Source organism: Poeciliopsis prolifica, unplaced genomic scaffold (genome assembly GCF_027474105.1).
Source record: "Poeciliopsis prolifica strain line A6 unplaced genomic scaffold, Auburn_PproV2 SCAFFOLD005, whole genome shotgun sequence".
NCBI lineage: Eukaryota > Metazoa > Chordata > Actinopteri > Cyprinodontiformes > Poeciliidae > Poeciliopsis > Poeciliopsis prolifica.
This window is the reverse complement of record NW_026562380.1, coordinates 15,769,873-15,777,123: the sequence shown is the minus strand read 5'-3', so window position 1 is coordinate 15,777,123 and position 7,251 is coordinate 15,769,873. Positions and strand designations below refer to the sequence as shown.

Sequence of the window (7,251 nt, the reverse complement as noted above, 5' to 3'; positions counted from 1 at the left end):
TGAACTTTTTCCAAAGACTTGGCAACAGACGATTGTCTGAAATGTTTGTGTCATGAATTCCTTTCACAACAATCAAGGTACTCCCAAAAACACAGTCCATGATCCTCTGTGAACTAGACTTTTCATTTGAGAGTGCAGGTAGGTCATTACTGTTCTCTTGCCAACCCATGTCTATTGGATCACTGGACAGAGACTTAACTCTCTGTCCAGTGATCACATCTCCGCTCATACAGAGTCTAGTGGTGGCATGCCTTACCACAATGCACCCGACACTTTCCATTCCACTTGGTGTTTAACATATGATTGATTTATTTTCAAGAAACTCAATTTTTTACTGCTTGGTTTGTGCTTTATTTGTTCTTTATTGAAAGTTACGTAAGTTTTTTAATGTTTACATGTCGGGTAACTGCACAGTATCTTCATTTTGTATGTGAAAAGTCAGATGTATCGATCGCCCTTCGGTCATGTCTGTGGTTTCATTGGTAAAATTAGGTTTTTGTCCAGGAGAAACACTCTGTTGTATTAATAATTTATGTGTTGTTTGCTGATTCTGCTGAAATCAAATATAACCTACATCATTGGGGAATGGGAAGCAGTGATTTTCTGCAAATACGTCGTTGATGACGAGCAGGTCAAGATTCTGTGGAGCCATTTTAAGAGGTGTTCCTGTTATTGAAATTGCTGAAACACACATATGACAAACAGGGGAGTGTCGATGTACAGACTTGAAGAGACCAGACCTCCCTGCTACTTGGAAACAGGTGCAGCTCACTTCCTTAAGGCCAGGTTAAAAGGTCTTGAACTGAAGCGCAGTGTCGTGGAAAACGTGGATTTGACTCCGAAACCCTATATTTCCTTACTTCTGGAACAGATATTCTGCTGTTCTGTATGCTTTTGTTCCTTACTTCCAGCTTCAAACTCCCCAGCTGCCTCTGAGTCAGCCTGCCTTCCTTAAACCAGGAAGTCAGTTCATAAAACACACAAGTAGCGTATTGAGTCATTTAAAAGGGATAAATTCATGCTCTTTCCGAATTAGTGGGTTTAATTCAACAAAACACAAACACAAATTTGTGGAGTGGGTCCAAAACTAATTACAAAAACAAAAAAAAGCCTACTTTCCACAATGACTCAAATATTTTAAAAAGAGACTTTTCCAATCCAGTTACACTCTACGTGCAACAATTGAGATAAAAACAGATAATTTTTTAGTTTTTAGTGGCTCTGTGTGAATTGGATATGTATACCGGAAAACATAAGAATAAATGCACTTTGTTCCATTTGTCTCCATTAAATTTCAAACAAAAGATACAAAGGTGAACAATTGAGAGGAATATGAAAAGCTGTCTAAGATGTGCTACAGTTGCTTTTTGCAAGTTAATATTTCAGCCCTGCTCTAGTTAGTCTTGCTTGGGCTCGTCTTTCGCGTTTTGATAGAATAGTATGTTATAGTAATGTTATTACCAGCTGCAAGCGTAGATATCACAATGTTTTTGATCACAGCCCTCAAAAATGGGATGAAAAACAATATATTGTTGATGTTTTGCCTTCTTTTAAGCTTCCAAAGAACAGGTTGTACTGACTGGAGAGCGTCAAAGTTACACGGGAAAGCGTCTTTTTTTTTCTTTTCTTTTCTTTTGTTGTCACAATAGATTAATTTGTAAATGCAGAATTGAAATATTACAAAGATGTTAATAGTTTCAAATATTAGTTAACTCAGATTTTACTCTTTTGTTACATTTTCAGCCAAACAATATTTATGATCTACGGGGGCATGTGTCCCAAATTACATCTAAACTTAGTCTTGTTGCAATGGATCCTGACTGATAAAGACAACATTACGCTTAATCAAAGCACATGAACACAATTTCAACCTGTCAGTGGGATGCTATGCCTTACAAGCAAGAAATACACTCATCAAGTGAGTTTTCAACACGTTCTATGAGACGGACTCACACACATTTAGCCCGCAGTGGCGAAATGGATCAGCTCTCACACAACTAAATTGTAAACAAGTTTTAAGTGACAAAACTGGAATGTGGAAAATGCTCTCATAATGAGCCGTTCAACACTTCAGGGCGTTTTAGTTCCTCCGTTCAGGAGATAACTGATCCGTCTTTTGGGGTGAGTGAACTTGTCAGTCTCTTGCTTGTTTTAATTTCCGTGTGTGTGCGTGTGCGCGTGTGTGTGTGTGAGCATGCGTGTTGTGTACAACGGTGGATTTTTGAAGGGAAAGTGGATTAGTAAAGATTAGACATATAGAAAAAAGCACTGAGAGTTACAAAACAGAAAAAGCGAGAAAAGCCATAAATCTTAGCTTCTGCGCTATCTGTCTTGTCAATAACATAGTCAGTGATGTGAAAGGAACAAAACTACACGTTCCAAAGTTCTTGAAAGGTAAAAGACTAATATATGAACACAAGAATGTAAAGCTATGACTTTGTTAGTAAAACATAAAAGAGTAATAAATATTGATTCTCATTCAACACAGCCCACATCCGAATTGCAATCCTCCCCCATAGTGCAATATGACCTTAAAGCGTCATAATCTGGAAGCAGTCGTAGTAAATTGTGCTATAAATTACAGTACATGAGCACTTCAAACCAAAAGATACAGGCTTTAATTTTGGTTTTGAAAGCAACCAGCAGACTTCAGATCAAGAGGCAGCTTGTTCCCGGGACAAGAAACAGATACGTTAAAAGCAGCTTTGAAGTAAAAATCTGCTAAACAGAGAGGAAAAATTGGGTGATAGAAAAATTGACACTCACAGTTTGGTATTTAGTCCATGAATATTTTCAGCAGAAACAGTTAAAACACCTGCACAAGGTGACGTTTGCATCTTGTGTTTCTACATTGAATAATAAACATGCATTTTGGTGCATGACGTAGTAAACGCTTTGGCTGGAGGTTTATGGAGACTGTATGAAAGAAGGTGATTAATTTAATCTCAAATATGACGAATAACTTCCATTTTTATGTTTAGAATGTTGGCATTTTTTTAAGAAGCATTGTTATATTTAAATTTAAAGCCATCATATTTTTAAGATTTTACTTGGACAGTAGCAGCACAAGGGATCCAAATAACTGTTGTTGACATGATGCAAAATATGACACATTATGACATAGTAAGCAAAAAAAATATCTCAAATTCTGCAGGTTTTATGAGCAATGACATTTGCCCCAATGCCCTGGTATTTTATTATGTATTTTTTAACAAAGCAAATGAGTTTGCAAAGGACAGAGCTGTCAGTAGACACAGTCATCAAATATTTGCACCGACAGAGTTTACAAGTGTGTTAGCAAACCAAATAATTTTATTGAGTTTGTCTCCCTGATGTCGAATGCATCGTTTTACGTCCGAGCCTTTTCGATGGCTTCGTCCAGGAAACTCAAAAACACCAAGCCAGAGGTACCTTTTATGGGAAGGAAACACAAAGTTAATAGGAGCAATAGCTGTGTAAACTATCATGTTCAGCAAAGAGAAACAGCTAAACACACTATGAGAAAGGACAAATACAAAGAATATAGACGCCATGCAAACAGCATTTCTGTCTGTTTGTGGAAAATACATAACAAGACACTTAATCACTGGGCCGGAGGTATTTCTAAAACACATATTATGATAGTTGGTGTTAGCAACATGTCTGTATGTCAAAGATTTATATTGGAAATGAAGTTTTTTTTCCCTTGTTAATTAAACGTATCTACTGTCTTTAAATGGGGACAGATCAAAGGTCTTAGCGGAAACATGTCAGACAAAAAGTCACATGGCACATTAGGTCTGAATGCATTAACTCATCTAATTTTCTCTTGTCACTGTGTTTGACACGATGAATGCAAGAAATGAGCCGCGCACAATGGTTTAATTGGATCAAAAACTGGTACGGCTACACCTGTCAAAGTCAGACAAAAGTACCTCATTGTGACAGAGAACTTGCAGGGTCACATACAATGATGGTCTGTGCTAAACACACCTCCCCACACACCGAGCTGCTGTCTCATTTCCTTACTTATGAGATTTTCTGTCATCCCGGCAATCTACTTCCTGGCCCGTACCTGTTTGCTACCCAGCTGATACTTGTGTGAGTTTGTCTGCTATCCGATCGGTGCTACACGGAGTCACACAGAGTTCATCCAGTGAGAACAGGAAGATCTGCCAGGACTGTCAAGTCTTAACAACTTTACAGGGTAGCTCACACACTCATAAACACAATGAAACAATAGCCTTTGTATTCCCCACTTCAGAAAGGGAGACATTTTCGGTCTTCAAAGAACGGAGCTGCTTGGAACGAGAAGGATAATATTTTTTGACCCTTTTGAGCGTTTGAGAGTTTCTTGGTGCCACATCTAGCACACTTTATTCTATTCCCACCCCTCGTGTGCCAGCAGTTCCTCCGACCTGCCAGAGAACGGGCGTAAAATGGTTGAGGCATTAATCACGGGGGCGCAAGATCACGTACTTGGACAATGTACGAACCAATTTCCCGCAGGATCCCTCTGCTGGAAGTCCCCTCGTGAAAGACGAGAATGATCGGGTCTCTTGCTTTAGTAAGGGCTTCATTCCACTGGCCTATCCCCATCAAAGGCCTTCTGTTTAAAGGGGGAAAAAAACAGAGTCCAATTTCTGGGCCTCCCACAAGCAAACTCTATAGAGGCCCGGAGAGAAAAGCCTGGACTGGGGAGGCGCTACATGAGTGGCGGCCAAGTAAGAGAGCATGGGGAGTCGGTAGAAAGATCTGCCCAACTAATGGTTCTCTCAAGAGGGAGAAGAGGAATGTCTTGTGAGGGGGAGGAGAGGCTACATCAGAGGGACATTTGTGCATGAGTTTGTGATATTTGTTGGAAGATGCTAAGTGTGTATGTGTCGAGTTTATTTCCTCACAAAGCCTCCATTAGCGGGACCCTGAAGAGAGAAGCATTCAGCACTCCATCCATTATGCTCAGTCAGCTGTCATATGCGTGCTCACACGTATGAGGAGGGACGGTGCTAAAGTTACTCATGTATGATCACAGCCATGTACATGCAACAAACACACATTAAGGCAGGAAACCATCAAACATGTCACCGACACAGACAACCAGGATTAGAGGAGAAAAACTGATTTCTCCCAAGACGCAAAATATTCACCCCAGATGGAAAATAATTTTTCACAAGTAATAAATGAAATAGCTTTTCAATATTTGTCTTTTAGTCGAAAATATCTGTTACTGTATTTAGGTGTAGCAGAGATGGACAACAAAATGACTCTCTTACGGCTCCCTCTTATTATTTCTTGTAAAAATAAAACAACAGAATGAAAAAGAAAGTAAATGTCAAGAAAATCCTACAGGTGTGTTTATTTCCCTCAGTATCTCTTGCCACTCCGTGACCTTCAAGACTGACCTGGCGACCTCTTGGTGTTACTTAATGCCAAGTTGAAAAACATTTTCCCTGGAGCAAGGCACCTGTAACAATGAAGGTACTCACAGGTCAGTAAAGGTAGACAGGGAAATTCATTGTGCACGCGCTGTGGTAGGCAGCTGCCAGGTGCGTGTGTGTGTGTGTGTGTGTGTGTGTGTGTGCATGGGTAGCGAACATAAAGGGAAAGCTTTGAGTGGGAAAAAGCAGACACTGCACAGCAGCGTTTTGTTTTAAAAAATTCGACAGTATTTACCTTGATTGTTATTAATAGCCAGTCGGATCTGATCATCATCCGCGGGGCTGAATGACTGTGGAGGAATAGAGACGTGAAAATGTTCCTTAGCAGAAATAACCATGCGAAACCGACACTCGGAGCGCGTAGGTCAGGTTTCGCCGCTCTGACAACTGTTGCTGTGAAACCAGGGAGGAGAAAGAAAAAAAAAAGAATCCAAACCTAAGAGAATCGTAAAGTCAACACACAACGGGGTTTGAAAAGGTCTTCACTCCCTTTCATTTTGTCTCATCTTGTCATGTTACAAGTACAAACATCAATGTATTTTGCTGTGATTTTATGTGATTGACCAAGATAAAAACATCACAGGTTTGTGAAGGAGAGGGAAAAAGAATGCATGGTTTTGCACATCTGTAACGTGTGACCAGTGTGTATATAAGGAGCATGAAGGAATGGCATCTGTATATAACATCTGACTAAATATAGTATTTGTGCAGCAATGATGACCCAGTGTGTTATGAAAGGCACGCCACACTTTTCAGATTGTTTCCCCCTTTAAATTTCAAATTTTTCACTCTACTATGCATTAAAGTTGGGTACCAAAACGTGACAAAAAGAAAAAAAAAGGTTAAAAATGAAAACCTTGGTAAGGCGCTTATCAGACAAAACTAGAAATCTGATTCCTTGGTTTGGGACATTAAAAAAAATCATTAAAAAATAAAAGTTTCAACTAGAAACGTTTAGTTTCATTTTCTGTGTTAAAGTCATTTTTTCGCCCCATTTTCAATGTGGTGAGGAGAAAATCATAAAACGCACTGACGTGCGTGATATATAAAGCATACAGTGAATCAGCGCAGAGCTGAGTAATTTGATCTAATTCGACCTTCAAGTAACCTCTCGTATAAGCTGGAATGACACCCATAACACAGATCTGGGAATTCCCTCACCAGCGACACACACACACACACACGCACACACACACACACACACACACCCCATATGTGCACACGTTTGCGAGAAATATGAAAACAAAGCACATCAAATTCCATTTCAGAACCGACCCACAGAGAGATGAGTCACAAATCTAAGCTCTGAAATATCAAATGTCACTACGCCATGTTTAAAAAACAACAACAACAAAACCATCACAGTGTGTCTTTAAGAATTTCTCTCTCGCTCTCACCTGAGCCAAAGGGCCTGGGAACAACATGCGTCCCCTCGCTGACTGATGGCTCCTGGCCCCGAGGCTCCGCCTCCAGGTGAGGTCTGAGTGTCTCGGGTTTCGCCGCTCATTCATCACCTGCCGTCGCCTCCTCAGCCTCGTTTCTCCATAATGCGTCTCCGCACACGCATGTGCGCACAGACACGCTTCGGCGCACATGCAAGGTTGTGCAAAGTGCAGTCAGGTTCATTTCTGCAGCGTATTTCACCAACAGCGCAGTTGAAAGTGGTTTTAAATCATAGAAAACATCACGCTGTCACCAATTATGAAACAAGCATTTTGTCAGTTGCCATCATCAGCATCAAGCAAATGCACACCAGAGGCAGCTGTGGGGGTTTTAGCTTAAAGGATCTCAGGGTTGAGGCAGTTTTGCAGTTTTCTGGAAGTTTGTTCCTACG

At 40.3% G+C, this 7,251-nt stretch overlaps 1 long non-coding RNA gene across 1 annotated transcript; it reads right to left on the bottom strand.

The window, feature by feature from the left end:
- Positions 1-4,279: 4,279 nt before the first annotated feature.
- On the bottom strand, positions 4,280-6,891 carry LOC129359964 (uncharacterized). The gene is made up of 3 exons (XR_008605971.1): positions 6,815-6,891; positions 5,653-5,707; positions 4,280-4,588 (listed from the first exon to the last, which is right to left on the bottom strand). It is a non-coding gene; the product is annotated as an uncharacterized LOC129359964 (long non-coding RNA).
- Positions 6,892-7,251: the final 360 nt, after the last annotated feature.